This window comes from Lampris incognitus, chromosome 9 (genome assembly GCF_029633865.1).
Source record: "Lampris incognitus isolate fLamInc1 chromosome 9, fLamInc1.hap2, whole genome shotgun sequence".
NCBI classification, from domain to species: Eukaryota; Metazoa; Chordata; class Actinopteri; order Lampriformes; family Lampridae; genus Lampris; species Lampris incognitus.
Genome location: NC_079219.1, coordinates 19,710,593 through 19,732,987, shown reverse-complemented (window position 1 = coordinate 19,732,987; position 22,395 = coordinate 19,710,593). Strand labels below are relative to the sequence as shown.

The following is a 22,395-nucleotide window of genomic DNA, read 5'->3' as shown; positions in this document are numbered from 1 at the left end:
AGGAGTCAACTAGAAACAAACTCGTAAGTTTTTTTTCAATTTCTGAAAACCAGAGAGACTTGTAGTGAGTACAGCCTGAAAACATTCTTTGATCAGCTTCTTGTTATAAACTAGGGCCCCGACTCCTCCATGAACATACATCGAATTGCAAAGGGAAGAACAGACTTACCCATGCCAAATGAGCGATTTCTGCATAACACATTTTCTCTGTTCTCTCACTAATCTGCTTTGGGCAGGACTGTTAGGTAATACACTTTTATCCGTCAGCATTGTCTTAAACCCACTTCAGTGAGACAGGTAGTTACTTACGCCTTTGGTGCACAAAGAAAGTAGTCCAAAAACGTGCAACCATTGTAGAACACAAGAAAAGTTATAAGCACAAGGTCCTTAGCAAAGACTATTGGTTGACTAATAGAATCAGGTGTGTAACTGCTTGGTTGGAACAAAGACTTGCACCCAGACCGGCCTTTTCTGGATCATGTTGCCCATCCCTGAACACTAAAACAACACACTCTTACTCATGACTATGCATTCATGTTGTAAATGTGCAGAAAGGTCAGTTAGATCATGTATCTTGGATAGCTAATGCAAGCTTAGCTGTCATGTACATTCAGCCTTTTAACTCACCATTCAGTGACTGGTTTGAGTCCCATGAAATTGTCTGTTTTTTGACTACAGGACCTCTGGTTAATCCTCAGTAAAATCGGTATCTGTCAGTTCAAACATGTTTGACTGAAATGTGCCGATCCTACCTAATGTTGCCGTTGCTAGCAGAGCACTAACTAGCTGTTACTGACGAATGTGTAGTTGTGTTTTTTGGGTTGCTGGCAAAATGCCACTGTCAGTCATGTTGTGATTGGTCTACATCCACACACTCCTGATAAGGCAGATCTGACCAAGTTATACAGAGCTTTTTTTTTTATGGCATTTTATTTGATAGTGATAGGAGAGAGAGAGAGAAGAAAGGCAGGGGAGAGAGAGGGGATGACATGCAGAAAAGGGCTCCAGCCAGATTCGAACCCAGGCCGCTGCAGTAAGGACTCAGCCTTATGTGGTACACACTCTACCAGTGAGCCACCGGGGTGCCCCTATACCGAGCTTTTTGAGCATGTTTTATTCATTGTAGTTAAAGCTGCATTAAGCAATATTTTTTTTATCTTAACTGTGAATCAGAGGACTCCCGTGAATCAAATGACTCCCTTTAATGTGAAAGGATTCATGTTCATAACACGGTCTAGGGTGAAGTTACCTGTGGACAATCACAGACAGAAAGGATGCAAGCACAATAACATAGAAATATGTATGAAATTAGCAAGTTCATAGGGGAACATTTTCGTGAACGATTGCATACTTACATGTGCAGAAGAAATGGAGCAGCATGGGCGTCACTTTTGAGTCCTCTTCAAGCACTATCCAGTTGGAAAAATGGATAGTGAGTGTGCCGTTTGCTACACTTCAGCCAGCGTAGTGAAAAGAAAGGAGGGATGAGGAGTCACTTAGCTGTGTGTCTTTTTTTTTGGAGTCTCTGTAGCACTACTGCCTGTCCTGTAGTGGTCAGAGATCTTAATGCAGCTTTAATGGTGCTTTTTTTAATTGAAACTTTTGTTTAATGCCTTTTAAGTCACATCTTTAATATCAGACATTTTTAAAATTTGAACAAAATTGATGGTGGCTGAAAGTTCCCTTTTCACCAACATTAAAAGTAGCCATTCGCAAATGAGATTAAAGGTCAGGGCTATATTATTTCTTGTAATAGGTTTAACCCCCTAATACTACTACTACTACTTCCGGCTGCTCCCATTAGGGGTCGCCACAGCGGATCATCTATTTCCATCTCTTCCTGTGCTCTGCATCTTCCTGTCACGCCAGCCACCTGCATGTCCTCCCTCATCCATAAACCTCCTCTTCGGCCTTCCTCTTTTCCTCTTCCCTGGCAGCTCCATATTCAGTATCCTTCTCCCAATATACCCATCATCTCTCCTCCACACATGTCCAAACCATTTCAATTTTGCCTCTCTTGCTTTGTCTCCAAACCGTCCAACCTGAGCTGTCCCTCTAATATACTTGTTCCCAATCCTGTCCTTCTTTGTCACCCCCAAAGAAAATCTTAGCATCTTCAACTCTGTCACCTCCAACTCCACCTCCTGTCTTTTAATCAGTGTCACCATGTCCAAACCATACAACATAGGTTGTCTCACTACCATCTTGTAAACCTTCCCTTTAACTCTTGCTGATATCCTTCTGTCGTAAATCACTCCTGACATGCTTCTCCACCCACTCTACCCTGCCTGCACTCTCTTCTGCACTCCCTGTTACTTTGGACAGTTGACCCCAACTATTTAAACGTATACGCCTTCGTCACCTGTACTCCGTGCACCTTCACCATTCCACTGTCCTCCCTCTCATTCACACATATGTATTCCGTCTTGCTCCTACTGACTTTCATTCCTCTTCTCTCCAGTGCATACCTACACCTCTCCAGGCTCTCCTCAACCTGCACCATACTCTCGCTACAGATCACAATGTCTTCCGCAAATGTCATAAGAGACTCCTGTCTGATCTCGTCCGTCAACCTGTCCATCACCATTGCAAACAAGAAAGGGCTCAGAGCCGATCCTTGATGTAATCCTACCTCCACCTTGAACCCAATCTGTCATTCCAACGGCACACCTCACTATTGTCACACTTCCCTCATACATATTATATCATGCACCACTCCTACATACTTCTCTGCCACTCCCGACTATCTTATACAATACCACACCTCCTCTCTCACCACCCTGTCATGTTTTCTCTAAATCCACAAAGACAGAATATAACTCCTTCTAACCTTCTCTATACTTCTCCATCAACATTATCAAAGCAAACATCGCATCTGTAGTGCTCTTTTGTGGCATGAAACCATACTGCTGCTCGCTAACCGTCACCTCTCCTCTTAACCTAGCTTCTATTACTCTTTCCCATATCTTCATACTGTGGCTGATCAACTTTATACCTCTGTAGTTACTACAGCTCTGCATATCACCCTTATTATTGAAAATTGGTACCAGTATGCTTCTTCTCCACTCCTCAGGCATCCTCTCACTTTCCAAGATTGTGTTAAACAATCTAGTTAAAAACTCCACTGCCATCTCTCCTGAAGACCCCCACAGGTATGTCATCTGGACCAACTGCCTTTCCACTCTTCATCCTCTTCATAGCTGCCTTCACTTCCTCCTTGCTAATCCATCACACTTTCCTGATATACTATCCCCACATCATCCAACCTTCTCTCTCTATAATTTTCTTCATTCATCAGCCCCTCAGAGTACTCCTTCCACCTTCTCAACACACTCTCCTCGCTTGTCAGCACATTTCCATCTCTATCCTTCATTGCCCTGACCTGCTGCACATCCTTCCTAGCTTGGTTACTCTGTCTAGCCCAGGGATGGGCAACATGATCCAGAAAGGGCTGGTGTGGGTGCAGGTCTTTGTTCCAACCAAACAGTTATACACCTGAGTCTACAAATCAAGGTCCTTAGCAAAGGCTATTGGTTGACTAATAGAATCAGGTGTGTAACTGCTTGGTTGGAAAAAAGACCCGCACCCACATTGGCCCTTTCTGGATTATGTACAGCCAATCAGTACAGGTCCTTTTCTCCTTCCTTTGTGTCTAACCTCTCATACAACTCACCATATGCCTTTTCCTTTGCCTTTGCCACCTCTCTCTTCACTTTACACCACATCTCCTTGTACTCCTGTCTACTTTCATCATCTCTCTGTCTACCCCACTTCTTCTTTGCCAACCTCTTCCTCTGTATACTTTGCTGTATTTCCTCTTTCCACCACCAAGTCTCCTTGTCTTCCTTCCTCTGTCCTGATGACACACTTAGTACCTTCCTAGCTGTCTCCCTCACTATTTCTGCAGTGGTTTCCCAGCCATCTGGCAACTCTTCACTTCCACCCAGAGCCTGTCTTAAGTCCTCCCTGAACTCCACACAACAGTCTTCCTTCGTCAACTTCCACCATTTGATCTTTGGCTCTGCCTTATTCTCTTCTTCTTCTTGGTCTCCAAAGTCATCCTACAGACCACCATCTGATGCTGCCTAGCTACGTTCTCCCCTGTCACCACCTTCCAGTCCCCAATCCCTTTCAGATTGCACCTCCTACATAGGATATAGTCCACCTGTGTGCACTTTTATCCACTCTTATACGTCACTGTGTTCCTCCCTCTCCTTGAAATATGTATTCATCACAGCCATTTCTTCATTTTTGCAAACCCACCATCATCTGTCCTTCCACATTCCTATCCTTAACACCATACCTACCCGTCACCTCCTCATCACCTCTGTCCCCTTCACCAACATGCCCATTGAAGTCCGCTCCAATCACCACTCTCTCCCCCTTGGGTATACTCTCCACCACTTCATCCAACTCACTCTAGGATTCTTCTTTCTCTTCCATCTCTCACCCAACTTGCAGGGCATATGTGCTGATAATGTTCATCACCACCCCTTCGATTTCCAGCTTCATCTGCTTCACTCTGTCCAACACTCTCTTCACCTCCAACACAGTCTTGATATACTGTTCCTTCAGAATTACCCCTACCCCATTTCTCCCCCCATTCACACATGGTAGAAGAGTTTGAACCCACCTCCGATGCTCCTGGCCTTAACTCCCCTTCCACCTGGTCTCTTGCACACAGTATGCTTACCTTTCTTCTTTCCATCATATCAGCCAGCTCTCTCCTTTTGCCAGTCATAGTGCCAACATTCAAAGTTCCGACTCTCACCTTTACACTCTTACCCTTCCTTCCTCCTCTCCCGCTGCCTCTGGACATGCTTTTCCCCTCTCCTTCTTCATCCACCAGTAGCATAGTTTCCAGTGGCACCCTGCTGGCCAACAATATCGGTGGTGGTCGTTGGTAACCCGGGCCTTGACCGAGCCGGTAAGGAAATCTGATTTATGATCTGCATATTTGATTTGGGAAAGATTTAACGCTGGATGCCCTTTCTGACACAACCCTCCTCATTTATCCGGGCTTGGGACCAGCACTAACAATGCACTGGCTTGTGCATCCTCAGTGGTTGGGTTAATATGTTTAACCCCCTGTGTCCCTCAAATAATAATGATCTACTTCTTGTTCATCTTCTTCTACCACTACTTTTAATACCACTACAGTGTATCGCAGAGAAATGCCGGTGAGATAAATATGATATAGTGAAAATGCAATTCAAAAAAAAAAAATCTCTTAGGGCTAAGATGTGCTAAATTTACAGAATCTTTAGGTTCACCCAGCGATGGTATACTGAGTAGCCAGGAACTTAAATTTTGCAGAGATCAAAATTTACCATCTGTTTTGAACAATGAAATTGTCTTACATGCAGCGTATCCGGTCTAGTTCCTGTTAGATTATTATATTGGCATATCATTGAGGTAGCCTATTCCAATTAACAAGGTGTAGCTAAACATTTAGCGATTGTAGAGAATTCATGTTGGGTGTAAAGGATCCTCTCATCAATGTAAAAATTGGTATGGATGAATTTCACAGTTGGACTCAAGAGCACGTTTACAGGACACATAGTAGTTGCCAGTGGCTATTAATGGACAGTTTAGGCTATTAAACTTGCTTAGTGGACAAGGTTATTGAGCTTTATTGAAATCTTTTTAATCAGTGGGTCTGGGTATCTTCTGCACCAACCAGCCTCTCTAACTTTTTGTTTATCCGTGTGTGAACCAGTGACCATAGAGCCTGCTTGTGCATTTCACCTTTTTGACTGCAAGAGAGAACATGAGCAACTGTTCAGTGACCTTCACGTGGCCTCACATTGAAATATCTTTCAAAGCCATGCTTGGGGGGCCTTGGAACATGGTGTACCTGCAGGAGAAGAAAATAACTCGACATGTTTCAGCCTTTGAGAATTTAAAAGCCCTTAGAGGGGCCACGATGTCAAAATGCAGTGCAGCAAAATGATAAGCAATGGTGGCAGTGGTGAATGGTGAAAACACTATTATAGAACAGTTACACATGCGCGAAATTAACATTGGCGAATATTCACCTCCTGTACATTTCCATTCTGTATGAGCGAAGGGGTGAATAAAACATTTGCTTTTGGTGGTGAAGAAAATTTGCGTCTTTGCTTCGCATTGAGTTCCAACTTTGGTGAAGTTTGACCGGCGAATTTGCAGCGTCAACCAATAGCAAAGAAGTGTGTGTGTGTGTGGCTGGCCCCACTTGGCTGTAATTGGCTGTAGTTTTCTTAGGGAGCCAGAACTGAGGAGGCTTTGGTTGTTGCTGTGTGTAACCAGCCAGTATTGTATGACATTGCCCTTAAAAACTACAACTGCCCCATGAGCGACATGCTGCCTGGCTGGCAGTGAGTCGAGAGACAGGCATTGAACGTAAATAAATGGAAAATTTACAAATAACATCAATTCATATTTTGCAGTATACAACTATAACTTATTCACCAATGTTTTTCCTCTGTATTCGCGCATGTGTGACTGTAGCCCAAGTCTCATGTCCAGTCCTGGCACCAGAGGAAAATGAACGGCCAGGTGTTTGGTTTTTATGGGTGGGCCCTTTTTTTTCCCCCAGACTTTTTAATGCAATAGCAGATTCATACGAATAGTTCAATATGATCTATGTTTGTATCTTGGGGTAATAGTCGATGCTAACCTCAGTTTTGATGATCAAATCAAACACGTTCAGTCATGCTTTCTCCAGCTCAAGCTAATCTCCAAAATTAGGTCATTTTTATCAGTTGCCAATCTGCAAAAAGTTGTACATGCTTTTATGTATTCTTGGCTTGACTATTGTAATGCACTTTATTCTGGTATTAGCAAGGGCTCCCTCCACCGTCTGCAGTATGTACAAAATGCCGCTGCTCGGCTCATTACTGGGACAAAGGGGCATGACCATATCACTCCTGTGCTTGCCTTCCTACACTTGCTCCCTGTTATGTTTCGAATTGATTTTAAAAATGTATTGCTCATGTTTAAGGCTTTAAAATGGTCTTGGTCCTACACAGATTTCTGATTTATTGACCTGGTATATGCCCCCTTGACCACTAAGATCCGCAGATGGAGCCCTGCTGGTTATTCCCAGGTCTCGGTTTGTTACACTATGGCAGTCTCTTCCTGTTGAGCTAAGACAAACCAAGTCTCTAGCTTCTTTTAAATCTCGTCTTATAACTTTTCTTTTTATAAAAGCCTTTACAAATGTTTATTTGTTTTTATTTATACTGTTTTTATTTTTACTCTTATTTGGTCTTACTCCTATTTTTGTCTTGTCTGATTTTATTTTTTTGTGAAGCACTTTAACATTGTTTTAGAAAAGTGCTATATAAATAGGTTATTATTATTATTATTATTATTATTATCCAGCATCCCCGCAGCCCTGAGTAGGATAAGCGGTTTGGATAATGGATGGATGGATGGATTATTATTATTATATGTTAAGACTACTATGAAAAATGCTTATTTACTGTATATTTTAATGACACTTAAATTTTGGTTCAGACAATATGAATTAATTGTGTCCCGATAGTGTAGCCTCACCCCCACTATTAAACCTTACAATTCATACACAAACAGTCCGAGGCCCAAGTCAGTTATTAGTGCAAAACAAAGTCACAAAACAGTGACGTCGTGACAGTTGCATCAGCACCATGGACAGCACTACCCATCAAACAAGCAAGACATGCAGCACAGGGGACATTGTATTCTACTCTCTCTCTCACATATCTGTTACTCTGGCAAACATACACTGAAAAAGACCCAGTATTTTTAACCACCTAAAGCTGGAAGCTAGCCAGACACTGGCTGAAGTGAAGCGTCGTACTGACTTGGAAAAAAACAATACGCAGAGGTGACGTCACTCCCGTTGTTACGCACTACTCAAAACCAGTCTAGTGGATCACCAGCAGAGGGCATACTTAGACCATATTATCAGAAACAGAACCAATTCTTTCAGGCTTTCATCCCACAATAGAAACATGATTTTCCAAACACTAATGTTGCAAGGTAGTTGAATACAAAAGAAACATTTTGGATAAAGCGCATATCTATCAAATAACAGCAATAATAATAATAATAAATCACAACTAACACACACATATGAAAATAACTATAATAATGCTGATTTCTCCTGGGAAGGTTACAATCCTGGATGGGTGGGCTCGCCCATGATACCGGGTGTGCTCATGACACTGGCATTGTGCGCAAGATGCTAGCATGTGCCAGCTGTTGTGATGGAAATGACTGTTATTGAAGTGCTTTCTTGACGTCGCTCTCGATGAGAGGGAGGCCACACCCAATGTCCCCAAATGGGATTGTTGGGATCAACTCATGAAACTGGTCTAGAGCAGTGGTTCTCAAACCGTTCCTCAAGTCAGAAGTCGGAGCTAAGGGCAGAAAGTAGTAAAAGGTTGAAGCCTGCAGTTTTGAGTTTGGTGAGTGTGTCCTGATTTTGCCAAACTGAGTAATCTGTAGCCCAACAGACGGCTGTCACCAGGATGAAGTAAGCAGCTGGCTGTGTGGAGGGGCAACAGAAGGAGCCCTGGTAAACCGTAGTTACCCTCATGAGGACACCATGTGTTCAGTGATATTGTAGCGGTTTTGGCTGGAAGGTATATGAGTCCTCCCACCAGACCTAAAAGGGCAAGGCATACAAACATGCAGAGAGGCAGAAAGACAGCAGGCAGGAAGGCTGGCAGTTGGAGAGAGGCAGGCAAGCAGCTAGGCAATCATTCAGATAGAGAGACAGGCAATGCAGTTGGTGACAGTAAGTTTGTTAGACAGCAGGCAGGCCAGCAGAAAGGCGGACACAGTACATAATCAGTTACACAAACAGGCAGGCAGATAGTCTTGTCAAAAAAAACAAAAACAACTTACAACACAAACATGATCATACAAAAATGTACAGGCGGATATTATCTGTAACTGCTTGTTGGCATTGATGTTGCAATCATTGGGCCGCTGAGCTAGCTCAGGCCCAGTGAATGGTGTGTGTGAGTTCTGGTCAACCCCAACCCCCCGCCGGTAGAGAAGATCTGCAGCACCGAGGTTTCCCGGGTTCATATAGCAGTGGTGACAATCTATCAGCAAGCTAGTGAATGTGTGACATTACAGCAAAAAAACCTAACTGGGAGTCTAATAATCTAGCGTAGCCGATGATGTTATTATGATAGAATTTATTTCGTACTTTTCCCTGAATTGGGACAGAAATGGGGATAAGGTTTAAACCAGACTTGTATTACCTCTAAACACAACTGGTGCAACACCCAGCATTATCATGACTACTGATAGGTCCTTATCTATTGTTATCTGGAGAAAAACGTCAATCTAATTCGGGCTAATAGGTGACAGTGAGTACTCAAAAGCAGCAACCCCCACTATCCTTGTCCTCGGTTCAGTACATATGTTCCCCTTTCTTTCACAATAGTTTTAATTTGCAGCACATGAACCATGATGACGCCACAAATTTTCTGACTCTGTGTGTGTGTGTGTGTGTGTGTGTGTGTGTGTGGAGGGGTCAGATGAAAAAGCAAATACCAGCACACCTTGTATTTTGTCTCTGCAACCTTTGACCTCAGCGAGCAAAGGCCAGGCCACGGCAGCCATCTCCAACCTTTTTTCTAATTTGCTGTTGTTGAGGGAGCCCGCTGAATGTGGGTAGTATTTCAAAGGAATGTTGGGAGAATGTCAAGACTGGCTGTTTGACAGTCGATGGAAAAGTTGTTGATCTGAGTTTTTTTTCCCCCCTTGCAGATGTTTTTGGGGGTTGTAAATGTTCATGAAATTGCGACGCTGCCTCAGTGTCTGCAGGCATGATCTGAACTACTAAAACCAAAAACTCCCTCTGAGCTGTGAAGTGCTGTAAAGAGCAGAGGGTTTTTAACAACCAAGGGGGGAAAAAAGATCACCTACTACTTTCCTAAGATCATATTTCTGTTATTTCTTTAACTAGCTTCTCTATCGACATGATCCTTTTATACTCACAGGAATTCTGTCAGCGTGCCATCACCCTCACCGTTGACCTCTTTGCTAGTTATAGCTTGTGACTTTGCTGACACACATTTGAAAAATGATAAGGTCGTATTGATTTTAAAAGACACTGACTAAAAGCAAATGCTAAGTCCCTAAGGTGTCAGTGAAACATTTGGCAACCTGTGATATCTCCAATTACAAAATATTTTGTTTGCACACTTTAGAGGTTGTGACCCGTCTTCTGAGGGCCATAAATCTCCCTCTCTTTGCACAAGTGCTGTTGGGAGCAGATTCCAGTGTGAAGCAGATGAATCCATTAAACTCAGGCAGAACCTGTTTTCTCTGAGGGCAAAGTGGTTTGTATAATGGTTTGTATATGTTCGAGGGAACAAGAGCAGTGGGACAAGCAGGAGTCCTCCCCATCACCTGACACATGTGCTGTGCCTTAGGGGGTTTGGGTTGTACAAGGGTTTCATATCTGACCTAAATCGGACGTCTCCCCGCTTCTTTTACAAAGCCTTGCAGCGAGGTTGAAGTTTCACAGTGGGTTTGAGCTTATTGGCAACAAATGAATTTAAAACAAAATCATAAAAAGCAGCCGAAGCACAACAAAACTAGAGTGCAACACTGTGTGTTTGACACAAAAGAATCCCGAAGAGGCTCATAACTGAAGGAGAAGCATCAGTCCCCGGATCGGCCATGTTACATACAACTGATAGAAATGTAAAGGTCAGAGCTGCCGTATTCAGACAGTAAATGGAACAGAATACTCCAGTGAGCCCAGTGTGGTTCTGTTTGATAGACAAGTCTGGAGACACAAGAGCTGAGAGGAGCACCACCTAAAGGCTTCCCAATTATAAGAGGAAGATTATCGGACCACTGCGTTGCTCCACCAAACAGGAGCTCAACTGCTCATCCTCCCCTTCCATCTCTCCACTGATTGGTTGGAATGTACCTTTTCGAACCCAGCACAAAAGCGACCTTGCAGAGGCGGCACAGGGATGTGTTCCTACTCTGCTGAAATGCAATTGGACAACACTGGCCGCCTCTTAGGTGCTGCGGCATGCAAGGTGGTCCTCTGTGGAAGAGGACAGCCCGTTTTCTCATGTTCCAGCCTGCTTCATATGGCACACAGCCCTACAGACTGTACGGAGTAGGAGCAGAAGTAAACAAAAGCTGAACTCAGATTGAGGTTTTAAAATATGTTCAAAGGTTGTACATTCAGTTGTGCAGAATCAGAAAGGTAGAGCAAAGTTGCTAGATTGCCGACAGCAACTTCTGTGCATTGGGAAACCTTTTCATCACGTAGCATTCAGTGACTCAGCCAGATAATCATGCATTCAAGTCAATTTTATTAGTATAGCCCTAAAATAAGTCCACTCTCAGGAGGCTTTATATTTGCACAAACTGGAAGTTAAATGGGACATTAGCTGAGTAATGGTTGAACACAGATACGGTATTGGCATCACCAAGTGTACATGTCGGTCAAACATTTGACATTTTGGGCATTTAAAATCAGAATCAGATACTCCATTTGTTTCTATATGTACTTAAGTTCAAATTCAACTGTATTTTATTATTATTTTTTTATTTCATTGATCCCCTTGGGGAAATTCTTCCTCTGCATTTAACCCATCCTAGCTGTGTAGCTAGGAGCAGTGGGCAGCTGCCGTGCAGCGCTCAGGGACCAACTCCAGTTTGTCTTGCCATGCCTTGGTCAGGGGCACAGACAGGAGTATTAACCCTAACATGCATGTCTTTTTGATGGTGGGGGAAACCGGAGCACCCCGAGAAAACCCACACAGACATGGGGAGAACATGCAAACTCCACACAGAACCTGGGATGACCCCACAAGTCTGGACAACCCCAGGGTTTGAACCTAGGACCTTCTTGCTGTGAGGCGACAGCACTAACCACTGCGCCACCGTGCTGCCTATTTATTGTCGTGTGTATTGCAATGCAATACAATGAAATTCTTGTGCTCTGACTCTTTCTGCCTTAACACAAAGGACACGGACAAAGGACACACCATCCCAAAAAAAAACCACTACAGACCTACATAGACTACTATGTAGACGATGAATTCATACATTATATTCACAATATAGAAAAGTACATGATAAGAGAAAGAAGAAAGCCACTTTATTTTGTCATTGTACAGGTTACAGTGAAATTTGTCTTCTGCATTTAACCCATCCTATTGTATAGGAGCAGTGGGCAGCTGCAGCACCCGGGGACCAACTCCAGTTCTTCTTTCCATTGCCTTGGTCAGGGGCACAGGCAGAATTATTTAGCCTAACATGCATGTCTTTTTTGATGGTGGGAGGAAACCGGAGCACCCGGAGGAAACCCACGCAGACACGGGGAGAAAATGCAAATTCCGCACAGAAAGGACCTGTGACAGCCTGGGGTTCGAACCCAGGACCTTCTTGCTGTGAGGCAACGGCGCTAACCACTGGCCCACTGTGCCGCCCAATGCAACAATGTAAGGTGCATATGGGTGCGTCAGCTGTTCAACAACCTTTGAACAGCCTTTGGAAAGAAACTGTTACTGCGACAAGAGGTGTGTAATTTGATGCTCTGGTAACAGTTTTTAGATGGAAGGTGCGAGAACAGATTATGAGTGGCTGGTGTCCTTAATGATGTTTTGGGCTTTGCTTTTGCAGTGAGTGGTATAAATATTGTGAAGTTGTAGTAGTTACATGCCAGTGATTTTTGCTGCTGTCTTTAAAGTCTTTTGAAGTAGTCAGGTTGCCAAACCACACTATGATACAGCCTGTCAAGACACTTTCGATGGTACTGCAATAAAAGTTCATAAGAATTTTGGTACTCATACCAAAATTCTAAAGACTCCTCAGAAAATACAGTCTCTGCTTTGCCTTCTTGAGGATGCAATTGTTGTTGAGAGACCATGGGAGGTTGTGTGTGATGTGTAAACCGAGAAATCTAAAACTCCACAATTTCAACAGATGACCCATTGATGGAAATGGGAATGTGATTTTCTCTGATCTTTCTAAAGTCAACAATGATTTCTTTTGTCTGAGAGGTTGTTATCATGGTACCATATGGTAAAATCATCTGCTCCCCTCCTATAGGCCCTCTCATCACTGTAGCTTATTAGTCAAATCACTCTGGTGTCATCTGCAAATTTAATGATGCTGTTGTTGTCATATTTGGCAATATAGTCATGTGCAAACAGACTGTACAATAGGGGACAGAGACAGCAGCCCTGAGGTGCGCCGGTCCTAAGAACTCATGTGGATGAGTATGTTTTAGCTATTCTCACTATCTGGGGCCTGCATATCAGGAAATCAAATAGCCAATTACAGACAGAGTTGTCCAAACCAAGACCGCTCAGTTTCAACACCAGTTTGGATGGTGCAATTGTATTAAAAGCAGAGCTATATTCAATAAAAACAACATTCTGATATAGGTATTTTTCTTTTCAAGGTGTACTAAAGCAGTATGCAGAGCAAGTGGGATAGTGTCATCTAAAGTTCTGTTGGAACAGTAGGCAAACTGTAATGGGTCATGGGTAACAGGAATTTACATTTTATATATATGACATAACCAATCCTTCCAGGCCCTAAATAATAACTGAGGTCAAAACAACAAGTCGGTTATCATCAAGGCAAGAGACGGGTGTTTTCTTAGGTATAGCCCCCATGGTTGTTTTCTTAAAACACAGTGGAACCACACGCAATGACAGGGACAGCTTAAAAATGTCAGTAAAAACCTGAGATAGTGTAAAATGCCATGAGGACATGGGAAGGGATGTCGTCTGGTCCAGCAGCTTTACAAAGCTTAACCCTTTTAAAAGTTTTAATCCCATCAGCCTCTGTTACCTGTAGATGGACTTCATCAGGTGGGCACTGTGCTGCTGTCACTGGGTCCCTGTTGTGAGCGTCAAAGCAGGCATAAAAGTTGATAAACTCATCCGGGAGAGATGCCAGAGGTCTTGATAGCCATACTGAGTTTAGATTTAATCTCCTGCAGCCTCCTCCACATGCGCCACGAGTCATAGCCACTGTAGTCATTTTCCAGTTTGTTGCTATATTGTCTTTTAGTGACTTTAATGCCAAGTCATACCTGGATTTTTTTTTTGTAGCACTCCTTGTCCACTGATTTAGAAGCAGAGATACGCTCCCTCAACCTCAGGTGAATGTCACTGTTAATCCAGGGCTTCTGGTTGGGGTAGGAGTGAATAGTCCACACTTGGATACAGTTATCCACACAGAATCTAACATAGCCAGTGACCGATTCAGCATACTCATCCAGACTCGTGGCTGAATCCTTAAAGATTGACCAGTCTTTTGATTCAAAACATCCCTGAAGTTTGGATTCGTGTTCTGTAGTCTAGCACTCTGCTGTCCTCATAGTGGGCTGCACGCACCTCACCCTCTGCTTCTAGGCAGCAAGCAAGAGCACTGACAGGTGGTAAGATTTCTGTAAGTGAGGTCGTGGGATAGGCCTGTAAGCTGCCTTGATCATGGAGTAAAAGTGGTCGAGAGTCTTACTGCTTCTGGTTGGGCAGGTGACATGTTGGTAAAATCTTGGCACAGATTCCAGGTTACAGTGGTTAAAATCCTTGGCCACAATTGAAATGGCCTCAGGGTGCAAGTTGTCCTGCCTGCTAATGGCTCCATACCGTTGATCCAGTGCCTCTGCGGCAGTAGCTTGCAGTGATATGACGACAGCAGTTAACAACACGCAGGGGAATTCCCCTGGGAGATAGAATGGTCTGCACCTTATTATTAATTGTTCCAACACTGGTAAACAGGACTAAGAGACTATTTCCACATCAGTGCACCATGAATTGTTAACAAAGAAGCATACACCACCTACGTTTACCTTGCCAGTAATTGTCATGGAACGGTACATGCGGTGCACATAAAAACCCTCTGGTTGTATAGCCCTCTCAGGTGTATTAGGGCCCAGCCAAGTCTCTGCAAACCAGAACACACAACAGTCCTTCATGTCCCTTTGAGAGCTTATGCTGCAATGAAGTTCGTCCAGCTTGTTGTCGAGTGACTGTACATTAGAAAGCAGTATGTTGGGAATCCGGGGCTGGGTAGAACGCCATCGTAGCCTCACCAGGGCGCCACCTCATTTACCTCACCTCTGTCAGTGCTGTCTGCGGCCATTACTCCATGGTGGTACCAGTTTGGTATAGGTAATCTGTTGGCAAGTCCCATGATTTCCAGCTGTTGGGAATGTCTAATCTTGTAGCGAGTTGCCATAGTACGGCGTTATCTTAGATCTCATCACGTATCAAAGACCTATAGTCCAGCAGTAGGAAGGTCAAGAGTCGGAGCCACAGCACTCAGGTGTTCCTCTGCCTCTGAAACTTTTCTAAAGTTTACAATTATTAGGTGAAGAAATCCAAGTCAAAAGTGGAATATTATGAAAATATATACTTAATAACATCTTTTCATTATTGATTTAATTTCTTTTTGACAAATGCATCCATAAAATCCCAGGAGATGGAGACTTTTTTTTTTTTGCATTTACAACCAACTAGCGGGCAAAGGGTTCACTGTCTTGCTCACGGACAGTTGGGTAGTGTCCATGGCTGTTGGTGAACACACACATGCCTCTTATGGAGCTTGTACTTTTGACTCTAGTGACACCGGCCCTCTGATATCGCCGTTTTGGTGGTGTTCCTACAACATCATAATTAATGTTGCTCCAGAACCATCATTGCAACAGATCAATCCTGTTGGTTTAATGTCGTGCCTTTGCAACAGGGGGAAAAAGATTGGAAAAAGTCCAAAGCTAATCTAACATAACCTTAACCTTAAATTTACCTTACCACAGAAAGTTGAATCAGTTCATCTGGACACAATGTTTATTGAGAGAAACGTTTCATCACTCATCTAGGTGACCTCTTCAGTCTTTAGTCGACCTCTTCTGTCAAGACTGAAGAGGTCACTTGGAAGAGTGATGAAACGTTTCTCTCAATAAAGGCTGTGCCCAGATGAACCTTTTCAACTTTGTGCTTACCTCACCTCGATTATTAAGCATGCATAAAGACACTTACCTTACCCCCCAACCTTAACCAATAGCTAACTTTAACCTAACCGAGAGCTAATCCATGCTAACCCATAACCTAATCCCACAACCGTCTTTTTACTCGAGTCACAAACACACAACAGTGCAACATCGTGGTTGGGCCGTTGCAATGATGGTCCAGGAGCAACATATTAGTTATGATGTCGTGGGAACAACATCAACACTGCAATATCAGATACACCCTAGTGATGCAATTTTCTGTCTTTACATGCTAGCTTTGGGTGTCTTTCTTTGCGATTTTGAAATCCTTATGAGGGGACATTGACATTTCTCTCAGAAGAGAAAAGAAACCGCTTTCCTCGCTGTGGCGCTGGGCTTTAGACTTCTAGATGTGTCGACTGGTTTGCACCCACGTGTTGCTGTTCTATAAAACTGTGCTGTATTTGTCTTTGCACTGAAGAACCCATATAACCTGATTACTGCAGGACTGCTGCACGTGTGTGTGTGTGACCCATCACAATTATTGAAACAGCAAGGGGAGATAAGACCAAATTCCACCCATTATATAAAGTGTGCGCGTGTGTGCATATGTGTGTTGACATGTGAGACATGCATTTGCTTTGTTTGTGATGTTTCCCTGACTGTAATGACTGCAAACTCTCTGGGTCTTCTCCTTGAATCTCAGCCAATTTGACCTCTTAAGCTAGAGCTATGCTTAAATGTTGTGTTTGCAAGCATGTCTGATGCTTTGACACCGACGTGCGACTAGATGTTTGCCTACATATTTGATTATTACATTCACATAACCAAATTAGATAGGAATTGAGTGCTAAAACCATTATCCACTTAAATTTTGTTCTGTGTTACAGTACAATTTGCGCTTCGAATATTTTAATTTCAAGTTGGTAAACGATGATAGCACAGTGTTACCAATCATGTCGCCCTGTGACACAGTTGCCATACTCAAAAAAGCTGTGGTTTCTATTGTTGTGTGTGTGTGTGTGTGTGTGTGTGAGAGAGAGAGAGAGAGAGAGAGAGAGAGAGAGAGAGAGAGAGAGAGAGAGAGAGAGAGAGAGAGAGAGAGAGAGAGAGAGAGAGAGAGAGAGAGAGAGAGAGAGAGAGAGAGAGAGAGAGAGAGAGAGAGAGAGAGAGAGAGAGAGAGAGAGAGAGAGAGAGAGAGAGAGAGAGAGAGAGAGAGAGAGAAAGTGGGAGGTATGGTTTGAAATGGATATGCTCATCGGTATTGGTGAAATGTGTTTGCCATTGATAACGCAGATTGGCTGGTGGCAATGGGTGCTTCCAATAATTGATCAATATTTGCATCATTTTTAGAAGCGCCCCCCCTCACACACACCCACACACTCCAGGGGGCAAAGGTCAAATAATTGGAACAAGGCTGGGTTACAGATGTCCACGTCTATACACTGGCCCCATTCCACATCTATTTATACTGTGTGTGTGTGTGTGTGAGACCAAGTTTTATGACTGAAAATAATGGCATTATCCAAATTGTGTAAAAATGCAGCACACAAATTCTGGTGTGTGTGTGTGTGTGTGTGTGTGTGTGTGTGTGTGTGCATGTGTCTGTATGCATGTATGCTTGTGTTTTGCCTGTCCCTCTGCAAGGGGGAGGGGTGGGGTGATCTGCTGTAATCTATTTTGAGTGACGCCCCCCTGTTTAACTGTGGCTATATAAACCATCTTCAGCGAGAGAACGTTTTCCCCACTCTTCCTTTGCCCGAGACTACAGAGCTGAGGTAAGGGGTTTGTGTGCGTGCGTGCGTGCGTGCGTGCGTGTGTGTGTGTGTGTGTGTGTGTGTGTGTGTGTAACTGAGTAGACTTTATTTCTAATACAGAAAAGTTCTACAAATGCCAAAAATATCACGTTTTTTTTTACTCCGATATAAATTCAGAAATTAGATAACATCATCTTCTCTATCACCCAAGGTCATTCTAGAAACAGGAATACTTCTTCATAATGTAGATACTGTGATGGTGACCTTTGAACTCTTTTTATTTTATTTTTTTAACCGGTTGCTCGTTTGGTTGAACAAACTTGGCAATGAAAGCTTTTTCTTTTGTCAGTCTGATTATAAGTTGTCCAGATTAAGAGTGTTGGCTGAACAGCTAAACAGTAAACCAAGGCACAAGATGTGACATAACCAGTCCTTTGCGGTGGTGCATTTCGTGCTCTGTGTACAGAACTTTCAGGTTTTGCAGGCAGGCTTGTTCTGAACACGGGGAGAACACCGCAAAAACCGCCTGCAGCTCAGCTTTGCCTTCCTTTCCTCTAAATGTATTCATGTCGGCGTGTTTTGATGGCCGACGCTGTCTCTGGAAAAACCTTCTAACAGTTTTAACTGATGTGTATGCTTTTAATACAACGGTGCCTCATTTGCCGAGCGGGCTCACACCAACCCCCCCCCCCCGAAAAAACAAAACAGGCAAATTGAACGGTTTGAAGGTAAGATGGCAGATATTCTTGCATCAAGAATTTGAAGCAAGTTTTCAATTGTGAGTAGGGTGTGTGTGTGTGTGTGTGTGTGTGTGTGTGTGAGGGGGGTGGGGGTAGGGTGTTGTGTATCCGGGTAACATTGATATGGTGGCACTGGGCGTATCTCAGAAAACTTAACAGATGACAAAGCAACTAAAAGTGAAAGTAACAACTCGTGATGCAGATTGCTTTGCACAAATAATACCAAATCATAGACGACATGAAAAAACAACAAAATGGAAATATGAGAAGTAGAAATCCCTGTTGCTAGACACAGCCATGCACACTGCAGTACACTTGGGTAGATGTCCCTGCAGCATAGTAAGCCAGGGCTAATGCATAAAGCCAAGATGTTCAGTGTAGTTTTGTAAATACAGCTGTGGGGCAAGTCAGATCATGTACTTGTGTTAAAAATGAGCCTCTCCTTATATATTCACATGTACAGACAACTGAACACTTAAACACACATTAACTAGCTCGGATCTGCATTCATTGTGTTCTTGCATTGACTTGTTGACAGTTGCATGACAGGGTCTGTTTGCAAGACTTTCTGATTTTCTCTCGGTAGTCCCCGTAAACCTGTCAGCTGAATGGGCGTAGACCCTCCAGCAATGGCTGCCCAGGGGCCAAACACAGGAGTCTGAGTCTTCATTAGATCTCTGTGCAAACCCTGAAGGTTTAGGCTGAAACTTGCCGCCATCGTCATTCTCAAAGGTTTTCGCATGAGGCTGCTAGAGTTCGAGAAAAAAGGAATTCTAACTACCCTCATCAGTTGGTCTTAGAGGTGAATTGGTTTGTTCAGGCGTACCTGTCACTCCTCAGTCGAAACAGAACCACTTCTGAAGGGATGGCCTTCACCTAAACACAGATGACTGAAGAGGTCACTTAGATGAGTCATGAAATGTATCTGTCAATAAATGTCGTGTCCGGATGAACTGATTCACCCATCTTCGATTTTCTTACCTGCATTACTGAGCATGCATCAGGACACCTAAACACAGACTTTCAAATCTGATACAGAAAATGGCTCAATTGTCAATAGCATCAGTGCTATGAATGTCCTTTTATTTGCTTTTCATCTCTCTTCTGCTAGTGAGGTCATCCAGCCTCTCTCTGTTTCTCACTCTCTCTGTCCTCTGACCCTGTTCATGCTGGGGGAGTTAAAGACATGTGGGTGAGCGGTGGTATTTGGGTAGTAATTTTTTTTTAATATATATTTTTTTGTTGATGAAAAATGAGCAAATAATAAACACAATACTGGGTTTACAGGTCACCATTTTTCATATTCTCTTTTCCCCACCCACCCTTCCACCCCACCCAACCCCTGCACCTCAACAAAAACACACAATACAAAGAAAAATATTATATATATATATAAAAGAGAAGCCACCAATAAACATTGTCTCCCTCCTAATAGCTAACATCACAAACAACCACAACAGCAATAATAATGGTGATAATAAATGAGTGAATTGAATAAGCAAAGATAACAAAATACTTGTATAACATAAAGAAATAAAAAAAAACAAAGGTATGGACAATTGGTAACACATCAAATCAACATATCGGTCTGCCCTCAAAAACCACCTGCACCCCACAAGGCCACAGTCCAAGATGTATGTACTTGCACATTGTTATACCTGCACGTATGCCTACCAACAGAAACACATGCCTAATGTACCTATATACACACTATATTTATATGCATGCACGTGCATATCCCAGAACAATACACAGTTATTTAAACCAAATCATACATCCACTGCTCTAGTCCAATGGGATAGAGTGCAACGTTTCAAATTGAGAGATAAGAGGCTGCCGGTGTTTGTAAAAATTTTCAGCTGAGCCCCGGACAGCAAATTTGATCTTTTCCAATGTCAGAAATTACATTGTCCCGTAACCAGGACATGTTTGAGGGGGGGTGAGCGATTTTTCCACTGGAGGAGAATATGATGATGGGCAATTAAAGAGGCAAAGGAGATTACATTAATTTGTTTAGCAGTAATTTTAACTCCCTCCTCAGGGACACCAAAGATAGCAATTTAAGGTGATGGGTCCAAATTCAATTCCAAAATCTCCGATATAAGGTCAAAGAAAGACCCCCAGGATTCCGTCAAACTCGGGCATGTCCAGAACATAGTATGAGTCAAGTCTGCTGGTGCCTGAGAGCATCTGTCACAAATATCAGAGGTTTGGGTAAGTCTTCAATAATCTTGCTTTACGAAAATGGATCCTATGAAGGACTCTGAATTGAATGAGACTAAGCCTCGCACAAGAGTAGGATGAGTGTACTGCACTTATTGCAGTGTCCCACCAATCATTGGACAGAGTGATACCCAGTTCAGTCTCCCAGCCTGTCTTGATCTTATGCAGAGCAAGGGGAGTTGCTGCAGATAAAAGAAATATGGCCTTTTGGCAAGTCAGTAACTGCAAGAAGATGGTCAATGCCTGATGTGGGCGGAGCCTGCGGAAATGCTGGGGTGTTGGATTTGGCAAAGTTGTGAATTTGGAAATATCTAAACAGAACAGAATGTTCAAGTTTGAATGTGGAACGTAGTTGTGCAAAGCTAACAAACAGGCCATCAACATAACGATCACCCAGGCAGGATAGGCCTTGTCTGTGCCAGACGGCAAATCTTGAAACAATCTTGGCTGGTTGAAAGAGTTGATAGTTGCAGATAGGTGTAGCTAGGAGCAGCGAAGTCCAGCTGAACTGTTGCCTAAATTGTTGCCGATTTTCAAAGTGATAATTACTATGGGGTTAGAGGAGTGCTGTCTCGGCTTAAATTGAAGACTGCTACACACCAGTGCTTTTAGGGATGAAGAATGACAAGAGTTAGCTTCTAATTGAATCCAGTTATCATCAGTGTCTGAGATCCAGAGTGCATTTTATGCATGTTAGTGGCCCAGTAATATGATTGAAAATTTGGTAGACCAAGTCCCCCCTGTAACCTCCCCCTCTGGAGCAAAAATATCCGAATTCATGGGATTTTACCCCCCATATAAAATTTGAAATTATTGGATCCAACTGGCGAAAGAAGTGTTTATGTGTAAAAGAAAAATAGGTAGGCATTGAAATAAGTATCTGGGGAGCATGTACATTTTAATGGATTGTACTCTATCTGCTAGGGAGAGGGGTAGGCTGTTCCATTTCTGCAGATCCGTTTTTACCGTTGCCGTTAGAGCTGTAAGATTTTCCTCACATAGACAGTGGATAGAAATAGTAATATTTATTCCTAAATATTTAAGCTTGGTGCTAGATAATTTGAAGGGAATACTAGACTGGGGTATTCCCTGAATTTGAGATGACTGCAGTTTGAAAAAAGAGAAGTCTCACGTAGTCTACTGTATTCAGTGGATGACGTAGTTGTCTGAAGTGACTCCGTTTTTCGTGTACTGGGCTTAAGGAAGCTGATATTATAGTGAGCGCGGCAGTGGGGAAAAAGTCAAATTGTAGTGTCCAGAATTAATGCTAAGCCCATATTCCAATGCTACAGGTACACAATCCAAAGTCAAAGTTTAGCATTATAACGAGGAGCTTTGCCGGGTTGAAATAATCAAGTTTCAAAAAAGGGCCGAGGTGTACGGTTGCCAAATCAGCTTCCCACCGTGACACCTGTAATTATTTAATTATTAATATAATTGATGCATGTCCCGGACCAAATAGGAAAGCCTGAGCAGTATTTCAGGAGCCGTGTACGTTGCAGGCTTGTGTTGATTGTAGAACGTTTCAGCCTCTTCTGCGGTGTGAAACTTGTGCTCCCCGCCCTGATGTGTTAGTGTAAGTACAGCTGGATGGCGGAGTGTGAACTTAATACCTCTCTTGTAGAGTTTGGACTTGATTGTGAGGAATGTGGTGTGCTTCTTGGCCAGCTTGCTGCTCATGTCTGGAAAAATAAAGAGTCCTTGACCCTGATAT

At 43.1% G+C, this 22,395-nt stretch overlaps 1 protein-coding gene across 2 annotated transcripts in view; it reads left to right on the top strand.

Moving 5' to 3' along the window:
- Window positions 1-22,395, top strand: part of nt5c3a (5'-nucleotidase, cytosolic IIIA) — a 43,723-nt gene that overhangs the window by 5,170 nt on the left and 16,158 nt on the right. Inside the window, exon 1 of one of the 2 annotated variants that reach the window (XM_056285995.1) lies at window positions 17,721-17,739. The exons of the other annotated variant lie outside the window; for it this stretch is intronic. The gene's annotated coding sequence lies outside the window, so the exon portion shown is untranslated. Of the gene's footprint in view, window positions 1-17,720; window positions 17,740-22,395 lie in introns of those variants that run through there. 2 annotated transcript variants of the gene reach the window in all.